Source organism: Camelus bactrianus, chromosome 4, assembly GCF_048773025.1.
Source record: "Camelus bactrianus isolate YW-2024 breed Bactrian camel chromosome 4, ASM4877302v1, whole genome shotgun sequence".
Taxonomy (NCBI): Eukaryota; Metazoa; Chordata; class Mammalia; order Artiodactyla; family Camelidae; genus Camelus; species Camelus bactrianus.
This window is the reverse complement of record NC_133542.1, coordinates 78,248,073-78,275,524: the sequence shown is the minus strand read 5'-3', so window position 1 is coordinate 78,275,524 and position 27,452 is coordinate 78,248,073. Positions and strand designations below refer to the sequence as shown.

The 27,452-nt window shown below is 41.8% G+C and overlaps 1 long non-coding RNA gene across 6 annotated transcripts in view; it reads right to left on the bottom strand.

The window, feature by feature from the left end:
• Window positions 1-27,452, bottom strand: part of LOC141577529 (uncharacterized) — a 127,677-nt gene that overhangs the window by 65,588 nt on the left and 34,637 nt on the right. For all 6 annotated transcript variants that reach the window (XR_012506685.1, XR_012506684.1, XR_012506680.1 and 3 more), the window contains one exon: window positions 13,644-13,767. This is a non-coding gene — a long non-coding RNA (uncharacterized LOC141577529). The remainder of the gene's footprint in view (window positions 1-13,643; window positions 13,768-27,452) is intronic.

Below are 27,452 nucleotides of genomic sequence, written 5' to 3'. Positions count from 1 at the left end.
CCTGCTTTCTGGTTTGTCTTGGCTTCTGAGGATTTCCCCTCACTTTCTTCACAATTAGCTGTGCAGCTTGAAAGATGAAGAAGGAAGGTTTTATTTCTTAATCAGCATTTTAAGAAACTTGTGTAATGAAGGTTTTCACGAGTTTCTAGAACCCTCCGTTGCCGAGACAGAAAACACACTAGATATTTTCTAAGTTTAGCTATCATGTGTATTTTTTCTTTTCTTTTGTTTTCTTAACTGCAAATAGACATTTTTTAATTTAAAAAAATAAGGCCCCAAATAGGATAGAGACTTGAAGGGGCATACAAAATTAAAGGGCAAAGACAGAAAAATGACATATACTCTACAAGTTTAATATAATACTTACACTATGGATCAGATCAGCAATTCTCAGTAACAGCTAATTGAAATATGTCCGTGAGGTAAAACTTCTCTCCTGTCAGGAGATGGCTAACAGAAAATAGAATTAAAACAACAAACTAAAATTCTAAGTCTGGCGAGGTACAGAATTCTACCAGCTAAATGTGTCTTCTTCTGGAAAAGAGGGAGGCTCACCAGCTGTTTACTGTGGAGCCTGATCCCAGGGGATGGCGGTGAAGTGAGCTCTGTAAGTACCCAATAGCAAACTTGTGATGAATAAAGAGATGTGAGCTTTGATGACAGAGATGATACTACTATTCACTTGTCCTGTAAAGTATGTCTTCACGTTCAGTGATCAATACCTCGGGGTCCTCAGGGATTAAGATTATAGGAAAATTCACAGCCCGGGCCCAGACCTCCTCTTTGAGCTCATGACAATGCACTTAGATGTCTCAAAGGCAATTCGAGCTCCACCTGCAAAGAGCTGACTTCACGGTGCTCCTCCCATAGCCGTCCTACCCAGGGCCCCTGGTCGGGGGGTAAGGTCTCCCTGCCTCTCCCAGCTCAGGCCCATCACTCACAGATGTGACTGGACCCCACCTTCAGGGCCCAGATTTCCTCAGTCACCGAGTCCCACCACCCACACCTGACCTACCAGGTACTCACTGGCACTCACTCAGCACTGACTGTGTGCTGGGGACCACGCTGCACACTGTGCACACGTTATCTCACTGGATTGCCACAGCAGTCCTGGGAGGTCGGTACATCACTTCTTCAATTGATTAGATAAATTGTTTACTTCCTTGAGTGCATCATCCAAAGTGACACAGCTACTCAGCCACAAAACTGGGACTGAAAACCACTTGAAAATTCTACACTTCTACACCTGGCAGCCACCCTAATCTGACTCATCACATCACCTCCTGCAGAGCCTTCTAAATGTTTCTAAGCATTCTAAAAGACAAAAGTGATCTACGAGAGCACCCCACTCCCCTACTTAAGATCTGTCAATGACGGCCGACTGCCCTTAGGAGAAAGCCCCACTGGGCCTGAGCACAGCCCAATGGCCCGGCATCCGCGTTCCCTGCGCGGCCTCGCCGCCTCACCCACCACACAGATCTACACGTGCCGTGTCCATGACAGGGATGCTGACTCCGTACAACCCGGGGCTCGTCTCACTCAAACAATGATCACCTTCTTCAGTGTTCACCCTCTTCACTGCTGACGGTCAGAAAAATATTTTCTCAGGATGAATCAATATCTTTTTCCTTACAACTTCCTGTCATTGATAATGAGCTCCATCCAAAATACAGAAGACCTAATTCTCAGTCTCCTTATCTGTAAAGTGAGAATAACAAGGAAATATATGAAGTTTTAAGTGAAATAATATACATGTGAGGCTGAGGGACAATTCCCAACATACAGTAAGCACTCAATATGTGCTTAGTTAATATTAATAGGAATATATTGCATTCCAGCAACCTTAAATCAATGTTTTATGGCTTTGTCCAACAGACTACAGACAAACATTTGGACGAACACCTTTGAGCAGATCAGCCCAAGCGTGCTAGGAGAGGTAAGCACTGACTCCAGTTACAGCTGCAGCCAACCAGGACTACGGGGCTGGGGCAGTTTGCTCAAACTCTTACATGTTGCTTGAGAATTTAGTTGTCATTAATGAATAAAGACAGGTGTTCTTTAGTCAAAATTCCTGAAACATATATCTTCAAAGATTGATGCAAATTTGATTTCAAGTACAACACTCTCACTAGAAATTATTTGAAAATGATAGTCTTAGCTCCTCTGCACATCAAAACGGCATGATCTTAATGTATCTGACTACACCAAAAGTGTTGTTTAAAGGAATTTAAGATGAAGCCATCCTAAATAAGCTCTCAGTATCATCTTCACAAAGCCCCACCCAAGGGTCTCATTTCTCACTTCCACATACGTGTTCAGGTAGCTTAACCTGGGTCTTGGTTTCTTATAACACGGGGGTGGGAAGAGTTGTGGATAGATTTATGTAGCAAATATAAACCTAGAGTATTTGCTGTGTAGAAATCCTAGAAATAAACAAAGTAATATATAGTCCTACCCTCAAGAAGCTCAGCCTTTCCATTTACAACAGCATTAAAAATAAAATGAGAGATACATTTAACAAAAATTTACAAGATTTGTACATTGAATATTTTGATGTATCACCGAAATAATACTTAAAAGACCTACATATATGGAACACATCCCATGTTCATGGAATGGTAGACAATATTGTTAAAAATGTTAAGACTCCCCAAAGTGAGTTACAAATTCAGTGGCATCCTTATCAATATTCCAGCTGACTTCTTTGCAAAAATTGAAAAAGTGATCCCAAAATTCATATGGAAGTGCAAGGGGCCCAGGTCAGCCAAAACAATCTTGAAAAAGCAGAGCAAAGTTGGAGGACTCACTTTAAAGGGTACTAAAAAGCTATAGTACTAAGTCAGAATGGTACTGGCTTAAGTTTGGATAAATAAATCTATGAGACATAATAAAAACCCAGGGGGAAAATCTTACATTTACAGTCAGTTTTCCACAAGGGTGTCAACAACACTCCATTGAAAGAATAGTCTATTCAACAAATGGTGCAGGGAGTGCTGAGTATCTGCAGGCAAAAGAATGAATCTGGAATCTGGACCCCCATATTTTAAATAAATAAAAATTAATTCAAAATTGATCACAGACAGAAACGTAAAAACTAAACCTATAAACTTTCTAAAAGAAGACACAGTATAAATCTTTGTGGTCCTAGGATAGGCTTTGGTTTCCTAGATACAATACGAAGAGCACAAGTGATAGAAGAAAAAAGCAGATAAACTGGACTTCATCAAAGTTAAAACCTTTTTGTTACAAATTACATCATCAAGAAAGTGAAATGACAGGGGAAGTGGGTATATCAAGTGACAGAGTGCATGCTTAGCAAGAAAAATAAAATAAATCAATACATCTAATTACCTCCCCTGTAAAGAAATTGTTTTAATGCTTAAAAAAACTAAAGTGAAAGGACAATCTGCAGAATAGGAGAAAAATTTTGCAAAGCATGTATCTAAGAAGAGACTAGTATTCAGGATATATAAAAAATGCTTACAACTGAACAATACAAAGAAAATCGACCCAATGTTTAAATTTGCCAAGGATTTAAATAAATACACAAATGGCCGATAAGCACATGAAAAGAAGCTCAGCATCACTAGCCAAATCAAAATCAAAATGAGTTCTCATTTTACACCCACTAGGACGGTTTTAATCAAAACATGGACAATAACAAGTGTCGTTGAGGAGGCAGAGATACCTCATTTGCGGCCAATGGAAAGGGACAATGGTGCAGCTTCTTTGGAGAAGTCTGGTGTTTCCTCAAAAGTTTAGAGTTATATGGCTCAGCAATTCCACTCCTACATGTAGAGTCATCCCTCAGTATCCTCGGGGGGTTGGTTTCAGGAACCCCCCACCCTGGATACCATAATCCAAGGATGTTCGAGTCCCTTTACAATCAGCCATCTGGATCCATGAAGTGGAAATTACAGATATGGTGGGCCAACTGTACAGCCAAAAGAATGAAAACATATTCTCACAAAAACTTGCACATCAATATTCATGGCAGTATCATTCAGAGTAGCCAAAGGTTACAAACAATATCCATCCATCAATGAACGGATAAACAAAATTACCAAGAATAGGCCCACAAACATTTGGTCATTGAATCTTTGACAAAGGAGGTGAGAACATACAATGGAGTAAAGACAGCCTCTTCAGCAAATGGTGTAGGGATAACTGGACAGCTGCATGTAAATGAATGAAGTTAGACTACTCCCTCACAGCATACACAAAAATAAATTCAAAATGGCTTAAAGACTTAAACATGTAGACAAGACACTATAAACCTCTTAGAAGAAAACATAGGCAAAATATCTGACATACATCTCAGCAATGTTCTCCTAGAGCAGTCTACTCAAGCAATAGAAATACAAGCAAAAATATACAAGTGGGATGTAATTAAACTTACAAGGTTTTGCACAGAAAAGGAAAGAGTAAGCAAAACTAAAAGACAACCTATGGAATGGGAGAAAATAGTTGCAATAAATGAGACTGACAAGGGCTTAATTCCCAGAATATATAACACCTTTTACACTTGATAAGAAAGAAAAACAAACAATTCAATTCAAAATGGGCAGAAGGCCTAAAGAAGCTTTTCTCCAATGAAGACATACAAATGGCCAATAGGCACATGAAAAAATGCTCAATATCATTATCAGAGAAATGTAAATCAAAACTGCAATCAAATATCACATCTCACCAGTCAGAATAGGCATCATTCAGAAGTTCACAAACAATAAATGCTGGAGAGGCTGTGGAGAATAGGGAACCCTCCTACACTGTGGTTGCAGTTTGGTGGAGCCATTGTGGAAAACAGTACAGAGGTTCCTCAAAAGACAAAACATTGACCTCCCATATGACCCAGCAATCCCACTCCTGGGCATATATCCAGAAGGAACCGTAATTCAAAAAGATACCTACACCCCAATATTCAGAGCAGCACTATTTACAATAGCAAGACATGGAAACAACCTAAATGTCCACTGACAGATGACTGGATAAAGAGGTTGTAGTATATTTGTACAATAGACTACTATTCAGCCATAAAAAAATAATAAAATAATGCCATTTGTAGAAACATGAATGGACTTGGAGAATGTCATTCTAAGTGAAGTAAGCCAGAAAGAGAAAGAAAAATACCATATGAGATCGCTCACATGTGGAATCTAAAAAAACAAACAAACAAAAAGATAAACTTATCTACAGAACAGAAACAGACACACAGACATAGAAACCAAACTATGGTTACCAGAGGGGAGAGGGTGTGGGAAGAAATAAATTGGGAGTTCAAGATTTGCAGATACTGAATATGTATAGAGTAAACAGCAAGTTTATACTGTATAGCACAGGAGAATATATTTAATAACTTATAGTAACTTATGTTGAAAAAGAATATGAAAATGAATACATGTATGTTCCTATATAAATGAAGTGTTGTGCTGTACACAAGAAACTGATGCAAAATTATAAACTGACGCAACATTATAAACTGACTAGAATTCAATGAAAATATTTTTAAATAGAGAAAAAACGGAAAAAAAAAGAAAAAGGATATTATAAAGCCAAAAGAATAAAGTACTGACTGAGGATACAACATGGATGGACCTTGAAAGTTTATACTAAAATAAGCCAGACACAAAAGGGCAAACAGTGCCCTTTTAGGTGAACTGTATCTAAGCCTTTATTGTACTATTCCAGTAAATTTTCTGGAAGTTTGAACTCTCAAAATCAAAATAAAATGTATTATTCATTAAAAACCTAAAATGATTCCTCACAGGAGGGCTTTAATTATTAAATGCAGAAATGCATTTAAAGCTCCTGGAACAACAATTTACACGTCCACACACAGTCACTGCTGTCACTGCCACTCAGAGGGTGGTGCCAGCGCTGATGAGGGCTGCCTCCAGTTGCTCCCCTGCAGACAGGAGTGAGGGCCTGGGCTCTGACAGGAAGGGTGACCGGGAACATGGGTTAGACAGAGCCACGCCCCAGACTTTGTATTACCCAAGTTTCTTATACAAACTGCTCCATGTAACATAAACACGCTACAGGGATGTATCTTACGACACAGGGAATATAGCCAATGTTTTACAATAACTATAAATGGAGCATAACAATAAAAATTGTGCAATTATTGTACACCTGAAACATATCATATTGTAAATCAGCTATACTTTTATAAAATGTTAAAAAATAATTTTAAAATGTTATCACTTCAGTATTCAATTCGGTTTTTAAGTAACTAATAAACAGCTTAGAATGTATAAAACATTTAAGTGTGGTAAGTTTGTTTACATATTTATTTACTTTCAGCCTCCTGATAAAAGAGGAATTAAACAATTTTTAACACAGCTTAACAACCATAACAACAAAAAGACAAAAGTTAGAGTGTAGAGAAAATGGAGATTCAATACTTAAATGAAACCAGGGGGAAGTAAACTCATAAAAACGAATGCCATGAAGTCAGGGTAAGTGTTAAAGGCCGACTAGATATTCAGCCGTAAGATTCTTGGCAGCTAAAGCAAAAAGTAAAAGATGATGGGGTGGGTGGTAGAGCTCAGTGGTAGAGCGTGTTCTTAGCGTGCACGGGGTCCCGGGTTCAACCGCCAGGGCCTCCTCTAACAGATAAATACACCTAATTACCTACCCCCCCCAAAAGAGCCCCAATGAAAAGAAAAAGAGAAATTTCTTTCCTAAGAAAACCTGATGTTAAATTTAGATTAAATAATTGAAAAAAAAAGAAAGAAAAATAGAAAAAGATGAGTGACACAAGTGATAATGCCCGTGAGATAAATCTGCAGTGGCTGCTGGCACTTCCCCATGTCCCACGTGGGAAAATCTGAAACATCCTTCTCACCACTCAGAGTCATCATCAGCCCACCCCACCCCTCTCCCTGTTAAATGCAGGAGCACAGGCGGGGGCCCGGCCTTTGCTCTCTCTGTGTCAACACAGTGAGACAGGATGGAAGGGGCCAGAGCACAGCCATTCAAGGAAGGCCACAGCAATTAACATCAAAATGGTGAAGGATTCAACCCCCAGTAGGCCTTGAGGCTCAGGATGAAGAGATTTTACTTCTAGCAGATCTTGAGCTTCATTATACACCCGTTGTAATAGTAACATGGTGAATAACACGCCCCAAGGCACCATGGCCATCCCAAGGCTAGCCACAAAAGATCAAACGGTGGGAAATGGCCAAATCCCAGGGAATCCCAGCCCCTTGCCCTTAGGCTGCTCCTTCTAATTATCAGCATATAAAACAACCAAGCCCATGAAAACCAGCAACACAGCGCCACCTCGCGGTCATCACTCTCTCTCCCTCTTCGGAGAAGGCCCACACTCTGTCTGTGGAGTGTGTACCTACTTTTAATCTGAGCACCCAACCCCCACACCTCGTGGCGTTTCTCCTGCCTTTCAATGTGTCTCTGTGAATAAATCTACCTTTACTCAACAGTGGCTTGCTCTTGAAACCTTTCCTGCATGAAGCCAAGGACCCACGTCTGGTGGGGCACATTCCAGGGGCTCAACCAAAGCCTGGGACACAGCCCTTCCCATGCCCCACATATGTTTTCTTGTATCAACAGGACTGGGATGTGAAGGGAGTTCTGAGGCCCCAGCTAAGGGACAGAAGTAGCCCCCAGGACCAAAATGGCGGGCAGCCCCTCCCCCAGCAGGGGCCTTGTGGTCAGCCCGGTTCTCTGTGGTTCTCTGTTGTGCTGACTCCCCAGCCAGAGAGCGTTCTCCTAGGCCTGTCCCCACAAAACCCTTATCTCCAAAATGCAAGCACATCATGTCACAGTCCTCTTATTCAACCAGTAAATTTTCAGCCCACTTTTTCCTTCCCTAGTAAAGAATCTATCTGTCCTCCCTCCCATCCCACCACTTCTTTCTTTGTGAAAACTCTGTACTCCCCATACACCATCCTGAACGCAGGTGCCTTGCTGGCTGGGACCGAGATGTTTCAGTCTCACACAGCCTGCATCCTTTCACTTTCCCCTTTCTACCTTAAAAAGCCTTTCCTGAGTCTCCCACCCCTCTGATTCTGAACTTCACAAAGTGCTGAGGTTGCATGCACTCACTGTGTGCATACCTCCCAGGTTTTGACTAGGTTTCCTTCACAAGATCTTCATTAAGGAGCTTCATCAAGAAGTTTAAAGAGTCTTTTCTTACATCGGAGTTGAGGAGCCTGCATAAAATTTAAATGGCCTTGAAGAGAGAGTAAACCAGGGACAGAGAGTTCATAGGTCTTAGTCAAAAGTGTCACGAGGCAAAATGTTCTTCGAAGGCTCAGAGTGGCTTCTGAACACGGAGTCGGGAGGGAGGAGGTGCCAGGCTGTGAGTGGGATGAGTGACACTGGGTACGCTACCCCAGCTGGGGAAGTATTGGATTTTGTTCTAGTTTTCCAAAGAATTTCTTACCACCTTTTCTATTATTGTCACATACCATTTCCTACGGATTAAGAAAATCAATGTCAGTCATTTGGGCCACTTGGTAGAAGCTACACGATGCCATTCACAGGGCTGGGATGTAACAGCCACACCAGTCTATGTTGAAAGACCAGTAGGGGTATTTCCAAGGTAATCACGGGCATGCAGCAAACTCCCCAGCTTCAATTACCTCATCTCAAAAGTGGGGCCAATAAAACTACCAAGCAAAGTGCGTGATGATTATGGCCGACATCTGTTTACTAGGTAAGTGCCCGTGACAGCTGACACTGGATTAGGAATGAATATGATCAACGAGGCACAGTCAGCCTGGTTACATGCACCCTGCCTTCATGCCTTGGTGCAGGAGCGGAGTTTGTTTAGCTGAAATGAACGCCCCCAGAGCAGCCCTGAAGGGAAAGCTCCCAGCTCTGCACGGCGAGGCGTGTTCCTTTCCTTCTCTGAGCTGATAACATTTTGCAGTCATCTGTTTTTACATTTATCCCTTTAGTACCTGCCTCCCCTCCGGAGTTTTTGCTTAAGCAGAACAGGTCCAGGTTTGTGTTGCTGCCTGCCGGATATTCTGGGCTGGGAGACAGGCGACTCCACGTCTGGCTCTGGTGCTGAACGGAGAGGGCAGAAAGCCCAGGGGCCCATGCTGAACAGAGGCCCCTGCACCCAAATTTATGGTCTGACTTTGGGCAAATTACACCGTCTTCTTTACCCTAAGATTCCTCATCTGTTCATGAAAATAACTGCCCATGGCACGTAGAGTTTCAAGGATTAAAGGAAATCACCAAATTCACAACCTATTCAAGGGGCTGCCAGTACGTCCTCAACAGGCACATGCTACCTTTACGGCTGTAACACACGCTAAGCGGGGCGGTAGGACACAGTGAACACTGCTAAGTGCCTGTTAAGTGTTTCATGTGTGTTATAATACTGTTTAAAACTTACAACAAACCCAGGAAGAAACGAATATTATAATGCATATTTCACAGATTCACCAACAGTTTAATGGAGGTTACACTCTAGTCCAAGGTCCTTTGGTGAGGAAATGGTGATTTAAACCTGAATCTGAGCCCAGGCCTGGGCTACACCTCTCTCCAATCCACCTCACCACTTGCCTATGAAATCCACCTGTCCAATACACGTTTGTACAGGTCAGCTCTTAAATGCAAAGTGTGCCACCGTTTGTCAATGTTTGTTAATTACCATAAAGTGCTCTCAGAAACCGCTACAGAAATGACAGGTTGACCCACATCCCTGCCAACAAAGAAGAGATATTCTGCCTTGCGTTCTCCTGTAATGTGCAGAAACCCTTCCCTACACCACCAAATTCAAATGTATGCTTCCTCCATGTTTATGTTTGCACACGGCTTATTAAAGTAGAAGGTACCTGCAGTAATTCCATCTCGTTTCCTTTGCAATTTTCCAGATTATCCACAATCAGTCTGTGAATGAAAATACTACAATGTGAATTAAAATACTACAACCATGTCAGTAAACAAAGAATGCTGAAACCAAGTCATCAAGGCTGCCGCCAACCCCCAGTGCGGACAGACCTGAAGCCCAGCCTCTACAGCCACTCACAATGCTGCCCTCTGAACAGACTGAGAATAAGAAGACAGGATAATTGCCCTAGATAGCTAGGTGCTTGTCTAAAGAATGAATCCAGTGAGGTCAAATGATACATACAAAGGCACTAAATTCTTTAACTTGAGATGCCTGGATTTCTTTAGATAACAAGCAATCTTTTATTGTTCCAACTCCCTGGTGTTTGTTGTAAAGCTGCCATATAATCCTAGTTCCTCCGCTACTTCTTGGGAGCAGTCCCTCAGACAGATTTGAAGGCTGTCATCCCGCCTCGAGTCCTCCCGCCTAATAAAGTGTAACTCTAAACTTTCAGGCTACACATTTTTTTCAGTCGACAAGTCCCAGAATAGACACAACTCATCAATTCTGTAATGGAACACACTGGATCAGGAACCAAAAGCATGTTCTAGTCCAGAAAAACTACAGGTCCCTCTTTCTTTCTGTCATTATACAATCCCACCAGAACTCATTAATTTGCTGTCTGCTCATCTGGCAACCAAACTCAGAGAAGAGTCAACTCAGCAGAGTGCTCTACTCGGGAGAACACCCCGCAGCAGCACTGCAGGCTACCTGCCCTCCCGCACGCTCTGCCGACCCCTAGTGTCATCCGTGGAGACCAGGCCAACAGAGGTGTTCCCAAAAGCTGCAAAGTTCCACAGATTAAATAAAAGCATTATATTTTCTACGATATGTTATGTATATTACCATCTCTGAAAACAGCTTTGCCAGAAGCCCAAATTTTCCACATTAATCTGCATAGGCAATTCCGGCCCCCAAGGGAAAACAAGTCTTATGATGATGCTAAGGCCTCCAAAGTCCTCTCCAGGACCATCAACCAAACTGCCTGCAAGCCTGCAGCTGCAGGCGGCTACATGTCTGTTTTTAAAGCAACCCCTTCCTGCCCTCGGGCGCTACAAAGTCCCTCTATGCCCTCCCATCTCAGGGTAAGAGCAGCCACTGCAGAAACTTGCAGGGCAGCACTGACAGGACTGGACACAGAGGATCAGAGCTAAACTAAGCCTTCTTATGCACGAGCTTGTCACTGTGTCATTTTACAGATGAATGTATATATAGAGAGGTGGGGTGACCTTACTCAAAGTCACACAGCTAATAAGTGGCAAAGTCTATAACTCAGCTCCACCCTCTGGCGTGACGCTCCAGCTGGGACACCCACAGGGTTCTCTCGTGCCTGCCTGACCAGTCCTTTACTGTCACTCATAACCCACCACAGTGTCTGACCCTAGCCTGACTTTTCAGCCTCTTCTCCCTCTAGTTTCTCAGGAACAAGGCTGCTCGGGCCACTGTGTGACTTCCGGCTCCCCAAACCCTCAGTGCTCAGGGTGGTCTTGCCTGTGCAACCAGCACCCTGCTCAGAGGCTCTTCCTCCCCTGCAGGAGGACGTTTCCACTCTCCGCAGGGACACCCCCTCAGGGAAGCGCTCTTCTCCCCCTCAGCACGGCAGGTGTCCCAGGCCACATCCCGAGCTGCCCCATTAGGTCTGCCTGTGCCCAGGTCTGCTAGTCAGAGCAGCTGCCTCAGAGCCAGGGATTATGCCCGGGTCTCCCTGCAAACCTACTGCCTGCCTCACAGCCCCCAGCCAGTAGGTCACCTGGAAGTCACAGCAAGTGCCCCACCCAATCCCGAAATCTCTTCATTTGCCAGCACCTCTGATGACTGGTCTCCAAAGTTTGGTCAGTTTCACACAAAACAGCAGCTTCCACTGAAGCTGAGGGTTTTCACTTCTGCTCCCCATCCTTAATGGAAACGTCAAGGGAAACCAAAAGACCTTTTCTCAACCCTTTTCTGATGACACATTCCCACGCACAATACTCACATGCTCAAGAGTTTTGGGTCCACGTGATTTTGTTTCCCTTATGCTAAGTGGCTCAAAACACTGCAGGATTCTTTCTCTTTTGAGAGTATTTGTTTGTACTGAGTTTATTGACTTCAATCTCTTTTTGTCTCTCTCTTAAGTGTCCCTAGCAGTTGCCACTTCTTACTCCCTTCAGCAGCCTCCCTCCCATCATCTAGTCTAGGAAATCATCTGTGATGAGGGGCCCGGGGGCAGTCACAGAAAATGGAACAAAGGTACAGAGAGGCTACATAATTTGCCCGAGAAGATCAGCTTCAAGCCCCAAAACTGTGTGTCACGTCCCTCTGTTTAACACTTATGCTAAACTAGTTAACATTTTTTAGATTATGGTTATAAACAGATGAGGTATCAAAATACATAGAAGGACACACATCAACTCTAAGATGTTTATTAACTCCACTATTTTGTTTCTACTTATTTTATTTCTATTAAAAAATATTAGGAACCTCTGCAGTCAATATAACAAAATGTTAATGGGTGTTAAATCCAGAATATAGAGGCGTAAGTGTATCATTACTCATAATTATTTGTATGCTCACAAGACAAAATGATTTGAACGTCTCTCTCCCCTCCCCCTACTCGCTACTGGCTCTCACCTGAGCTCCCAGACCACACATTTAACAGCCTTTCACTTTATCCACAGCTGAACTCATCAGGGTTCCCCCAAAGCTCCCTCTGCAGCTTTCCCTGCTCAGAGCACAGCAGGACCATCATTTACCTCATTAATCCACCCAGAAACCTGGGCCTTACTCCATCCTACCTTCACAGACATCATTCATCGTTTCCTTTTTACCATCTAAACATGCCTAAAATCTGTTCGTTTTTTCCCGGTGACTGTCCCACTGACTGTACCACCGCTCAGGTAGAAGCCACCAACACTGCCCACCTGGACTGACGAGTCTCCCACGTGACCTTCCAGCTGCTCTCCCCTACTTGAGACAAATTGGATTTTGTCACTCCCGTTCTTTTATGACTCTTTTCAAACCTAGTGTTCTTAGAAGAAACTCCAAGTTCTTCACATGGTGAAGGTGTTTGCCATGAAACTGTCAGCTCAGGGAGGGCAGGACCCCTCTCCTCCTTGGCCCTCCTCTTTCCCTAAGCCCCGCCCTCTCCCTCGGCCCCACCCTCTGGCACAGCGCTGGCTCAGGAGTACCTGCTGAGCTACACCAGCCTGTATTCTAACCCTGGTGTTCAATTCTTAGCAAATTGCTTCACTTATCCATACAAATCCAAGGTAGATTAGAAAGATTTTAGATGTTGAGCTAGACTATTGATTTGGGGATTTTGCACTAGCAACCTGCAATTACATGTTCTAATGATTCTGTCTTCTTAAAACCACACCCAGATTTAAGGAGTTATTTGTGGAATGTCTTCGGAGTAAAAGGGACTGTACTTTTACAGACTTTATGTTGTATAACATGAACAACCCCGACAGGGTCACAAATGGAACTGCCTCACAAGTGACAGAAGACAGGTGAGAGGCACAAAGCAACAGGTCGCAAAGACGGTAAGAGCAAATTTGTTTTGCCAACCCCCCAAAAAATGCCTGAAAGAACCAAAAATTCTCAATTATGAAAGTAAAAGATTATCATATAGTGAAATAAAATAAATAATCCTCTTCATCAGGGTTTCAAGATCTGACTCCAGATTTTTTAGCAGGCCATACTGAATCCTAGCACAGAAAAATCAGATGAACTAGTGGTGAGTAAGTTCCAGGAAAACTGCAGTAATTCCTCCACTTGTGTAAGGACATACACTCACCTGCCAAAGGTGAAAGTAGACTGCATTCTGGAGAAATTCGGAAGCTTCCAGGCTCCGCTTCTGGATGCCGAGGACACGGACAGCTTGGAAGCATGCTTCTAACTCAGTGACCGGAATTCTTACACTGCAGGGGGAAAAGGAGGCCCTCAGTCGATAGCAGAGATGTTCCTGTCGTGTATCACATTCCGTGCCTCAGGGACTCAGTGCCTTGCAGCAGCCCGGCCCCAGGCGAGGACCCGAAGCGTGGCCCACCGAAGCAGGAGGTGCACTGTGCTTGAGAAATCCCATCCCCGATGGGGGCAAGAGGGGCTGGTGGGGTTGAGTGAACCTATAAATGCCCACAGAAATATGCCTGCATTCATTCAAGTGATACCTGCAACAGTAGCAGGCTATTTAACAAAATTTCAATTTTCAGTGGAAATTTTGCCATTCCTTTCCGTTTGTCCCCTGCACTCTGAAACAGGCTTAAGCTCTCTCACATCTGCAGCTCTGAAGAAATAGTTGTGAAGTCATTTTACTTTGCTGCAAGTGTCCTCGGTCCCCTTGTAACTGTGTCTGTCCTCTCTTAACACAGTCGGATATCTTCCTGGATCTCTACCTGAGTTCCTTTCTCCTCCTCCTCAGATCCTGAGATAAAGGACAAGTGAAGGCACATGACCAGAAAGGGCACTGTTGACTTGACCAAAATCCACAGTGACCCCCTAGGTGAGTGCTGCCCACCCCTTACATTCGATTTTCAAGGTTCTGCACAGGGTGACATCCAGCCCAGAGAGGTGGCCCAGGCCCATTGGAAGCTACGTGGCTTGGGCACGGGGACAGATGCAGGAGCTGGTTCCGGGGTCAGGCCCCTCCCCACCTCTGCTCCCCTCTCTCCCGAGGCCCCGCTGCCAAGCACTCAGGCTCCGTGATCTTAGGTCCTTCTCTTCTACTCTACTCCAGACCCTTTTCCTTTTCCTTTTTTCCCTAATTATCCCCAGCTGGAGTGATTTTTCAATCGCAGTATCTGAAAAAATTTCCTGCAGCCGAAAATGAGGTCTCAAGAAGTCAAAGCACATATGCTACTTCCTGAAGAGTGCCGCTGGCTAGGGGGACCCTCACCAACACTCACGTGGCATCAGACATGTTTCAGGGTCGGCCACCCACAACAAGAGTGTGCTGTGACCCCTATGCCCGCACAGCATCTCTGATCACAAAAATATAGTTGGCCCACTTATCGGTTATTAAGAAGCAAAAATACAAAATTGCTCATGTTTCTTACTAAAATTATCTATGAAGCAGAAAAGGGAATTGTAATAGAAAAGAACAATTTTGACCCCATGTTAGGTCTGTTCCTTTGGCTTTAACCCTGTGCCCTGTTTTCTAGGCTCAGACTTGCTAGCTCTGCACCATTTGTAAAAGAAAGTTGCCTTTAGACTGAAATATCCAGGACAGCCTATTCTCCTGGCCGTGATCTTGAAGGATGCTAATTCATCTGCACTTATGTAGAGATGGCAAGTTGCAAAATAGAGAATAACCTTTGTTTTATTTTTTGGAGTTTTCACAGGGGCAACATGATTTGATCCGCATGGACAGCTGCAAGAACAGCGGATTCAAAGGACAAGCAATTCATACAGCAAGAAGTTTCCAACAACCAATCAAAACCCCGCCCCTTTTTAGTATAAAAGAAGACTCAATTCTGACTTGTGGAAGATGATTCTCCAGGACATCAGTCTGCCATCTTCTGGATCTGCCAGCTTTGCAAATAAAGTCACTATTCCTTGCTCCAACACCTCATCTCCCGGTTTATTGGCCTGTCATTTGGTGAGCAGAATGAGTTTGGACTCGGTAACAAAATGACTGCATTGGAGGTAGTATGTCTCCACTGTTTCCTCGTTTCCAATATGTAACATGCACATTACTTATGATCTAGTGCAAATAATTCATCAAAGACAACCACAAAAAGAAACTATACTCACCCAGCTATCAACACTGAACACAAAACCTGTCAATTTTATATGCTGTTTAAGAACACAACCGAAAAACCTAACATAGGGAGTTGATTCCACGGAAATAAAATTATTTCTACTCCTTCAAAACTTTTTCTTTTCTTTTCTATTTTATTTTGTTTTGCTTATTGAAAAGAAAATAAAAGTCAGATCATTTTATTTCACGTATTTTTGTTATAGCTACATACTTTAAATACTACAGAGACTTAAATTGCAATAAAAAATTGTTCATATATTAGTATAAAGATATATACACAATCAATGGGGATTAGGAATGGAGTGGACATTTACTAAAAATCCACTGCAATCCAGTCTTTTACAAGCATATCCTGGAATATAAGCTCTATTATCCAGGGGTCCTCACCCACATACTCACTGCTGAGTCCCTTAGTAATCAACTACTAAGGCACCAGCATAGAACCATGTGATCTGTATTTTAGGAATAAATGAGGGAATTGATTCATTCAATTCTAAAACAAAAACCCTAAAATAAATACTGAACTTATTTACAGATAAAGAAAATTGGTCCCTCAAAAAGTAAAGTTTCTTCCTCAAGGTCACAAAGCTAATAAATGGTAAAGGCAAGATTTGAACTAATCTGCCTGATTCTAAAAACTATGGTGGAAATCCCATTAGACTGGGGAGAGTCCATCTGCACAGCCTATCACCCTATCTTTGTTCAGATCTAGCCTTAGACAGCCTGAGAGAGCACTCCATTCCTATGGAACTCGAGGGCAAACGATAACATTAAGGATTTTATATCCAGGAATTTCTTAGGTCTCATGTATATAAAGTGTCAGCAGGTCAGCAGAAAATCTCTGGGAACCATTAGTGGGTCCAGACCTTTTTGCTGATTAGAAACTCAATCTATCAGGACATAGTGACCTTCCCATGAGAGGCCACATCGACATAAACTAAAGGCAGCTGAACAATGAAAACTAACAAGACACTGGAACTCAAGCAAGAAGGATCCCTGCAATCCCCCACCCAGTTTCCTCTTCATCCACGTGGACACGAAGACAGAAGACCCGGGTTCTTGTCCAAGTTACACTATCATGGATTCTCACCCATAAAAACTTACAACTCTATGCTGTCATAAGTCCTTTCCAACTCAAATACGATGACACCAATATCTCAGCAGAATACCTATGTCTCCACTTCCCCTCTTCTAATAGGAGAATATTTCTATGGACACAAAGCAGAAATCCAATTTAAAAAACCATGCACGAAGCCAGGTGAATTTCTGCTTAAGAGACTTTCCTCTCAAGCTCAGTGAATGAAAACTCAGAAAAAGTGGTCCTTCTCCTTCAGCAAACGGGAGGCATCCTGATTGTGTGTGTGTGTGTGTGTGTGTGTGTGTGTGTGTGTGTGTGTGTGTATAAATCAAATATAATCGTCTGGGTTGTGTACAGATTTTTTTTAATGTCACTCTAATTTCATGGGGATGAGCCAACATTTAAAGTAATTTGAATCTAGTGTTCTCAGTCTCAGTCTCTTTTGGTGGAGGAGGTGAAAGGGGAGAGTAAAGGAGGAAAGAGGTAAATGAAACAAAGAAGTAAGAATACTGCTAGGGAAAGGCAAGACGTTAATTTTGTTCCTCATTGCATCACAACAAATTAGGGACTGGCTTTCCCCCGATGTCTTATCGAGCACTGAGTTGCAGAAGAAGAGGCGACAACCCATTTCTCACTGAGATTGTGGCTGTATGTGGCATCTTATAGACACAAATCATTTTCACTGATCAAACACTCTAGCAGCAGGCCGTAATTCTCCTTTTTTGAGAGACAAGAAAACAGGAGTTCAAAGAGGATGTATAACTTGACAAAATTCAGAGGACCAGTAAACTAAAGAGGATGAATTCAAACTCAGATCTGAATGCAGAGTCTGCTCTTCCCACTCCCACGACTGGAAAATCCTTAACACACAGGCTCCCCAGCTCCCCTGCAGTGTTCCTGGCGCCAAGCATTTCCCATGGTAATGTTAGCCAGTTCTCACAGACACAGCGCTCTGTGCAGCCAATGACCTCCATCGGACCTTGATCATCTACCTGCCACGCCCACTAGGCTTCACCATACAGGCAGGAGAGCTGGCTTTCAAGTGCATACAAAGCCACCCCCGGTCTAACCTGGGCTCTTCTGCGGCTTCTCCAGCCTAAAGGCAGCCATGAAACTGCTCACAGTCTGTACATGAGCCACACTACCTCTCTCCATCTGTCTCCCAACCTATACTACTACTTAGCTATGACCATTTTGAAAATCTTGGAAACAAATTTTTAAAAACAGAAAAGAAAGGATTCTGGAACAAGTGCTCAATACTTACAATTTTAAATGACAAGTTACAAATTGAGTATTGACAAACAGAATCTTCCTTTCTAAATGTCAGTTTTAAGCATTTAAATATATAATAGCAAAAAATTCTCACAAAATTAACAAAAACATAAACAATAAACTGGAATAAATTCAAAAATAATGCCCATGTTCTAAATGGAGAAACTTCAGGACTATACTGAGTGTTAAAGTAAGAGGTATGAATGTAGAGACATAAACATATTGCATGGAGGAAAGCAGTTTTGTAAAGATGTAAGTTCTCCTAAGAATAATTCAAAACTTACTAAAAACTCCCATGAAAATTCCAATCTGATTTTTTTAACTTGAACAAAATATTTTGGAACCCTTCAGGAATAATAAAGTCATAATAGTAGACAAGAAAATTTGGGATGGATGAAAAGAATAAAAAAAAATCAGATTGCCAGTGATTAAATAAATTTTTACAATATGTAAGATATGGTGCTGGAGTAAGGAAGGAAGATTGACAGAAAGGAACCATGAGTTCAAAAAGAGACTCTAGTGTATGTAATTATTTTGTACAGATGGGATTTCAAATCAAAGAGAAAAGTATGAATTCAATAATTGTCCTGGGACAATCAGAATCACCTAGAAAGAATAAATTCTATTCCTGTCATAATGACCACAAGATAAATTGCACATAGTGATGTAAATATTAAAAAGTACTAATAACAGCAAATACAACCCTTTGCTCTTATTAACTCAACTTCTCCTCACTATAACAAGTACTATTATAATCACCACTTTAGAGATTAAAAAAACTTACAGAAGAGATTTATTCCATTATAAGGAAGTATTTCTAAGAATGTCAAAGATAAAACCCACAAGGAAGACATTTACTATCTTAAGAGTAGTTTGAGCCACAACAAGGATAAAAAACTTTCTGAACAAAATGAAAGGAAAGAAATGACAAGAAAAAGCTCTGTGATACATGTTGATGAAGTCACGAAGTAAATTTTCATAACATACAAAGAGCTGTCACAAAGCAACAAGAAGCTCCCTCACTTAAATGTTTGCAAAGGACAAAATGAATCATTCATTTTAAAAAATTCAAAAGGCTAATGAGTGAAAAAAGCTCAAAATTTCACTGGTCATCAAATGCAAACTAAAACGATGAAAAAGCACTTTTGCTTATCATATTGGCGAATATTTTTAAGATATTCTAGTTAGTGTCCATCTGTTGGAGAACAAATCATGAGCGACTTTTTCAGAGGATGACATATCAATGGATATGTAATCTCTGAAAAACGTACATACACACTGACTCAACTCCACTTCTAGGAATCGTTTCCTTTAGAAAAAAAAACAATCAGTCCAAACAGATGTATCCATCAGGGCATTTACACAGCACTGTTTACAAAGGTGGGAAGAAAAACTGAAGTGAAATAATATCCAGCGATAGAGAATTGGTTACATAAGTAATTGTGCATTTTTTCATTCCCCAATGGAGAAGGAATTTCTAGAGTCACTTGAAAGGAGTCTGTGATGAATGTAAGTGTCACATCCAGGGACTAAATTTCCAGAAGCCTTAACTAAAGGAATATACATACAAGATCACAGGAATGTCTGTACAAGAAGGATGCAAGTCAAACATTCTTTCTGACAGTGGAAAGTGGAGAAAACTTAACTGTCCACCATTAAGACAATGTTACGGTAAATCAAGGCGAGCTGCAGGCGCTGAGGGAGCCGGCGTTTCGCCGTGGTCCAGGGCCTTGTCCACAGCACTCTCCCACCAAATGTGTCCGTGGACAAGAGACAACACCCGCACATCAGGAGACCCCTCCAATCTATCTGAAAGGGCCGGGTGAGTCTGGAGTGGGAGGACGTCTATGATATACCCCTGAGTGAATAAAGCGAGCTGCAGAAAAACATATAGTATGGTCTCATTTTTAAATAAAGCATATATACACACACCTATACATTGATTTCTCATATGTGTATATATATGTATCTCATAGGCATAAAGGTCATGAAATATATATACCAAATTTTCCACAGCTTTTACTCTCAGGAAATAATGGGAAGTGAGTTAGGGGCCTTCCTGTACCACCACAGTTCTCTTTTCAGTATTTCAGTTAAGTATACTTGGAATTTAAATGTTTATTTAAGTCCGAAGTAAAATGGACGATGCATTCCTTAAGACAGAATGCTACACTGGTCATTAAAAATCATGCCAGGGGAGATAGAATATTGTAGAAAAACATGTAATAAGCCGAATGGAAAATGGAGATTTCCGCACAGTAAACAGGGACAGAGTGCTCACTGGTTTTTATGACAGAGCTGATACACACTGACGAAAAGAACAGAAAATAAATGTTAAATTGTTAATTATTATCTCTGAGTAGCGGGACCAGGATAGAATCTTTTGCCCCTTTTTTCAGACTTATTATATTAAATGCAAATTATTTTTCATCTGAAAAAATCATTTTTAGGTGTGTAGTACCACGCATTGGGGAATAATACATGAATATTTACAGAAACAAGTAACTAGGAGACACCGCAGCAGCGCTACACAATGTAGAACGGGCGATCCTGATTAACATCGTGCAGTTACATAAGGACCCACAAAGTGAGAGCACCTGCTGTAACAGGGCGTCGCCCCCTTCTATTTGTCAGTTGTGTCTTCAGGTCTGAGGCAGTTCTGAGCACGGCCAGTGTCAGTGCTGGTGTCTGGATGGATGCTACTGGAGGTGAGGGCACCTGCAAGTGGAGAGGAAGAACAGAAACCATCCTCTGCCTTTTCTGTCTTGTTTCTTTGTTACTTTAAAAGAGAGGAATAAATAAGATAAACTGTGTATCTTCCCTACAGAAATTTCAGTATGAAACCGTTTTTAAAGTCTTCACAGCTTATATTCTGCCTATAACTGTCTTTTCAACAAAGCATCATATTTATTCAATGTGAATTGACTCAGTTAATTAACTCCCTGTTGAAACATTCTAGTAAAGAACATGAAATGCCGTATGTAAAAGAACCACACCTGCAGTGACTAGCTCGGCTGTCTTGACGGCAGTGCAGTCAGCCCCCACCATCCCGTGGCCCTGAGCTCCTGATGCTGGTAAGAGAGCACGCTGCCGCCTCAGATGGAGAGATACTGTGAAAGCATTTTTTGAACTCTAAAGTACTGACAAAACATAACTGACAAATCCCAGGCTCCTTTGAAGCTGTCATTTTTGGTTTCTGGCCAACCACAGTCAATGAGCAGAACCACCCCATTCCTGAGTCATGGGACTCACGTGGGAAGAAATTTTGTAGAAATTTCCAGGCACAGAATGTAACCAACTATATGTAGAACTCTGACAAAAGAAAAGATGAAATACTCTGATGTTGAAGACACTCAAAATATTCTCCTAAGCCTTAGTAGCTGGAAAGGCTGCGCTTCTACTCAGCCACTTATTTATTTCACAGCCAGTGAGCATCTCCCACAAACCCTGTTTCCCTGTGTCTGCTGGGAGCCCCAGGCACACTCTTGCTGTCGATCTTATAAGTCACAGGGCAGACGCGTGTCTCTCATGCCTGCCACCCTCACACAGGCTCGCCTCCTAGCCTCACTGTCTGAACTTGGCCCCATTTTCTCACCTGTTTATTTGGCATCTGTTCTTCTGTAAGCTGCCTGAAATGCTTTTTGGAACAAGTCAGAAGAATGAGTGGGTAGAGAAATGGACAGTTGGACAGGTGAGAGGTGGGCAGACAGACAGAGAGACTCCAAGAAAAGGGGAACAAAGAAAATTTCCTGTGCAGAACCCTCTTCTAGTCAGGGAAGAAAACCGCCACTGAGACGTGTGAAGAGGCAGGTGGCTTAGGGCTCTTTCCTGGATTCCATGAAATGTCCCACCAAGAGAGAGGGTAGAACTATAAATAATAAAAGAAAAAAGCATGCATGCTTGAAAAATATATCTACAATATGTACTTTCTAAAGAAAAGATTCAAATCAGCAGGGCCCAATTACACAATCTTTGGGTATTTACAGAAATGAGAATCCCATCTCCAAACCACAAGGCATCCCTTCGGAGCACTGAGAGTCTACACGGGGCTGTTAAAAGCCTTCACCACAAAAGCTATGCTCTCCTGCACTTACGAGGAACGAGCAGCTGTGCTCGGTCTGCCCACGCGCATCATTTGCACCCTACAGCACCTCTAAGGGGGAGGGACGCCTAGAGAGCCCCATCACTGCAGGACAGAAAACATGCACGGGAGAGGCTAAGCCGACCTACCAGTTCTCCATCTCACAGGACTGGTCACTCCAGAGCAGGACTCGAACTCGGACCCACGTGTGTAATCACGTTACTACCGTGCTTTGTGTGCTTTTTGTGTGTATAATACATTTGTTTCTGGCATGAAAGGATATTTAATAAATGATCGGTTGTCCTGTCTATCTCATTAGCTCACAATCAATGTTTATAGTGTTGAATTGTACTCTTTTTCCCTGGAGAAAGGAATGGAACGAGCGGGTGTTAGAATGAGGTGGGTCTCCATTCTTTATCTGGTACCTCATCTCATCCAAGTCCCCAACCAGGGAGAAGGAGCAAATGTTCTCTTCATCTTTTAAAGAGAGGGCTCCACTGATGGTGACTTAACTCCAAAACCAAGTCTGGGGAAAGGGCACATTCAGCAACCAGAGCAGTATCACCTGTAGGAAGGCGAAAACAGCTCACGGGAGGGCTCAGGGGGTCAGCCTGATTTAATTTCAATCGATAAAACAGCAACACACTCTAAAAATACTAGCATGCAATCGATTGGCTCTTTCTGGACATCTAGCAATTTTCCACAGCCCACATGTAAAATGATCGTGAACCAGTGAAATGTAGTGTCTACAGACAAGAAAAATCAATGCCACAGGTAGACTGAAACCCAGGCTGGAGGAAAGGAAGAGAAAGGGCATAGTAAAGAAGTGGGGAAAGGCTGGGGAAATAAAATCATCACAAGGACTCTCAAGCATCATCCAACAATCATACAATCATTCAAGAGAGAGAGAGAGTTACTGAGGTCCTATTCTGTGCAAGATTGTAGAGCGGGTGAAGCAAGTGCGCAGTGACCATTGTGGCAGCAAGTGGCGGGGCTCAAATACACTTCTGATTCTGGTACCTTGCACACTTGTCCTCAGTATAAAGGCAAAAAACAAAAAGTAAAATAAAACTCTGTAAACTCAAAGCATTGTTGAAAAAAAAATTAAAGAAGACCTAAATAACTGGACAGACACACCACGCATATTCCTGGATCAGAAATCAGAGCTCTTGGAATGGCAGTGCTCCTCAAAGCGATCCGTATATTCAACGTGATCTCGATCACAATCCCAGCGGGCTTCTCTGCAGAAACTGACTAGCTGCTGCTACAATTCATATGGGAATTCAAGGGTCTCAGTAACCAAATCGTACTTGAAAAAGAAGAACAATTTAAGAGGACTTGTTATTCTCAATTTCAATCCTTACAACTGTATCTCCAGGTGAGATTAGAGGCCATTGTGAAGTTATTACTGTGTTTATCCTTATTTTCTAAATTCTCTACAATGAATATAACTGTTACAATAAAAAGAATAAAAAGTAAAGTTTCTTTTAAAATATACACACCGATTCACTCATTGGGAAAAAAATATTTTAACGATAAAGAGGTAAACAAATATCTAGTGAAAAAGGACTACTTAAAAACAAGAGTGTATTTACATTTTTCATTAATTGAAAACTGAAAAGCACAAACACATCAAGTTTCTAGGGAGACCGATGCAACAAATTAAGTTATTTTCAAAAATTCTAATTGAACAATGAAAACTCAAGAAAGGGAAAATTGTGATTGACACCCAAGTGCAAACACATGGAAAGCAAAGGCCTAGAAATCACAGTTCCTTTAACTCTGATACTAACACAAGAGAAGAGGAAATTCCTCACTAAGGGGACTGTGGAATCCCATGCATAAGACAGCATACACAGTACAAACTGCACTAGAATCTGAGGTGATTTTCTTAGAAGAATTCCAAAGTTACAACATTGCTGAAAAACTATAAAAACACTGACAGACAGAATAAAACACACAGTCATATATATTATATAGAAACATATGAAGTCTACTCCCATGTTGCATAGAAATACAAACATATTTGTTCATTTATGGGCACTGAATATTTTATCCCAGGTAGAATATTTCAACTAAAACAAATAATCAATTATACACTCCTCTTGTCAAATCTACTTGATAAGTTACTCTGCTATGTAACCATAATTTGTCTAAGATAGATCTAAAATTAGTGAAAAAGATCTTTGTATGGTTTCTTGAACTCTTCTCAAATTTCCAAACTTAATTTTAAAATAGATCTGAGCAGTATTTCTATATTAACTTTTCCCCCGTGAAATGAACAACACAGTCTGTTGTCAAAATTCTGTCCTTAGAATGATTCACAAGCACCGTATCCTAACAAAACTGCTGGACAGCAAGGCACTATCCAGACACTGTGACCAAACAAATGAAACACAAGGAAGACAGTGACCCTATTCTGGAGGGCTTACCGTATGTTTCAACACCGGGAATTTATTTGATTGGTTTGATTGGTTAGCAAAATAAAATCAATCAAGTACTTTCTGCTTTGAGCATTCAGTAAGTCATGACTCTGTTGTTAGTGTCATGAGAAGGAAAGACTTAAGCATGACTTGATTAGGTCAATTAGCAAAAGCCATCACTGGGGAGTGAGTAATAAAGAAGTTAACTGATAGCAATGCTTCTGCCTACAAGAGACCTAAAATAAACCTACACTGATCTCTTTAAGGAAATGAGGAGATGAAGCCCCAATGAGAAAAAAAAAACTAACAAGAAATCAAAAAAGTAAAGACTTTTTCATTAACGGTTCCAGGAAGGAGTGGAGCATGGTGGTGAGGATCACAGATACTTGGGACAAACATGAGGGTCTGAATTCCAACAGCACTGTGTAGCTTTGACACTGATAAGTCAGTGAAATTTTCTGAATCTCAGTCTCCTATCCATAGACTGGGGACAAAATCAGCACCCGTCTCCTAGAACGGTCCTAATAATTAAGTTATTTTATATATAAAAGGTTAAATAAAATACCTCAGATATCAAATATTACCACAAAAGCACAAGGAAAAAAGAAAACAGAGATAAATTGGAGTTCATCAAAATTAAAAACTTTGCTTCAAATGACACCATACAGAAAGTGAAAAAACAACACACAGGAGAAAATTTTTTCAAATCATTTATCTGATAAGGAATTTGTATCTATAAAAAAAAAAAAAGGACCTCCTACAACTCAACAATAAAAAGGCAACTCAATTAAAAAATGAATAGAGTATCTGAAAAGTATTTTTCAAGGAAAATATACAAATGGCCAACAAGCACAAAGAAACGATGTTCAATATCATTAGCTGTAAGGGAAATCAAGTCAAAACCACTAGGAGAAACCGCTTCACACTCACTACAATAGGTTATAATCAAAAAAAGTGTAACAAGCACTAATGAGGACACAGAAGATGCAGAGGTCGCAGCCGTTGCTGATGAGGATGTAACACAGCCTGGCCACTTTGGAAAAACGCCTGGCAGGTCCTTAGAGAGTTGAACATTTGGTTTCTGAATGACCAGGCAATTTTGCTTCCTGAGCACACACGTAAGAGAACTGAAAACAAATGTTCATATAAAAACTCCTACAGGAATATTCACGGCGCCATTACTCATCACAGCCAAAAAGCAGAAACAACACAAATGTCTATCACGTGATGAATGGGTAAACAGAGGGGCCCAGCCATACAGTGGAATATTATTCAGCAATAGCAAGGCATAGAGTACTGACCCAGGCCACAACTTGGACAAATATTGAAAACGTTACTCAGTGTGAAAGAAGTCAGTCACAATAGATGCTTCCACTTACATGAAGTAACTCGATTTACATGAAATTTCCAGCACAGGCAAATCCACAGAGAGAGAAAAGTGGCTTTCTGAGGCTGTGGGAGGATGGGGAAGATGGGAATGTCTGCATATGCGTAAGGGGCTTCCTGTTGGGGGGATGAAAATTTTCTAAGATTGACTGGGATGAACAATTCTGGGCATAGAGTAAAAACCGCCGTACATTTTAATGGGTGAATTGTTATTAAAACTGGTAAGAAAAAAAGCACCTCCAGCCAGTTACCTTCCCATAGTAAATGCAAATTGCTAAATTTTATTACAGGAAGAAGAAACTGCCCTCAGCATGAAAGCAGGAGTTCAGCAAATATGAGTTAACCGAAATTGGAAAAGAGCATTTCACTTGAAACAATTGATGAGTGTACACAAATTATTAAGACATGACAAGGAAAATCAGTTTGACATCACGAAGAAGCATTCTGCTTCAAATGCAGATCAAGGATTCGGCAAGCCCAGCTGCTACAAATGACCAGAGAAGAAACCTGGTTCTTTAAACAAGCGCCAGAGCCAACAAGGAAATAATGGTGAGGAAAGCAGGCGGCCGAAAATCTGGAACAGTTTCCTACTAATACTTTCTCCACTGAAAATTCAAAAACAAAATGAAAGTGATGTGATGTTGTGTTGACCTCACGTGAATGGGCTTCCTCCGGTGCTCGACAGTTTTGTAACCCCGAATGAGAGACTCAGGAGAATCATCATGGCTCCTGGGAGTCACCAAATGACTGCCCACCAGCTCGCTGACCACCATCACATCTGCCAGGTTTGAATTGCAGAGAAGAGACCAACTTCTGAAAGGCACAGGAAATATAGACAAGGGAAGAAAAGGCTGCAGTCAGTCCTGGGACAGAGGCCTTGTGAGCAGAGGCCAGAAGTCTGCAGGTGAACATGAGTGGCCCTGGGGCAGAAAGGGACCACGGGGGAGCAGACCTCAATTCTCTTCTCTCTCTCCCTCGGGTAGGAGAGATAAAGTCTGCATCCTTCTCACCTGGAACTGTGGGTTCTGGCTGGCAGAAGTCTTACCAACATGGAATGAATTACTCAAGACTGTGGAAAAAGGAAAGAAAGCGAGAGGGATTAGGGAGCCAACTCCAAGAACCTCTCAAATGCTCCCATATTTATTGTGTATAATCAAAGGAAATAGTCTTTAACAGTTGTGTGTTAGTAAGGAGGAACTTCGTGAAAGATGGGATGAGGCAGAGATTGTAGAATCCGCAATGAGTAAAAAGGCTTAGTTTACCTTTAGGGGAGACATGGGGAGAGGGGAACAAGATAAATTCTTTAGATATCTTCATTACAAAGCAGACCACCAGATCAGCCAGGTCCCTGTTTTGGGAATAATGTACTATCTAACAGCAAGCACGCCCAGCGTTTATAGATGAGTGCCTGGGTCATTGCTGTGCAGAAATCTTCCACGCAGGTCCGCACAGGTAGAAGTGCCACAACGTGCTCAGAAATTATACCGTCAGCACCCCTGGGCTCCCATGGACTGGTTTCACATTAACCAAACTCATGAGAGACTGATGCAAGAAAACCAGAAATTTAATATATTAATGTAACAGGAGATGTGAAACTACAAACCAGA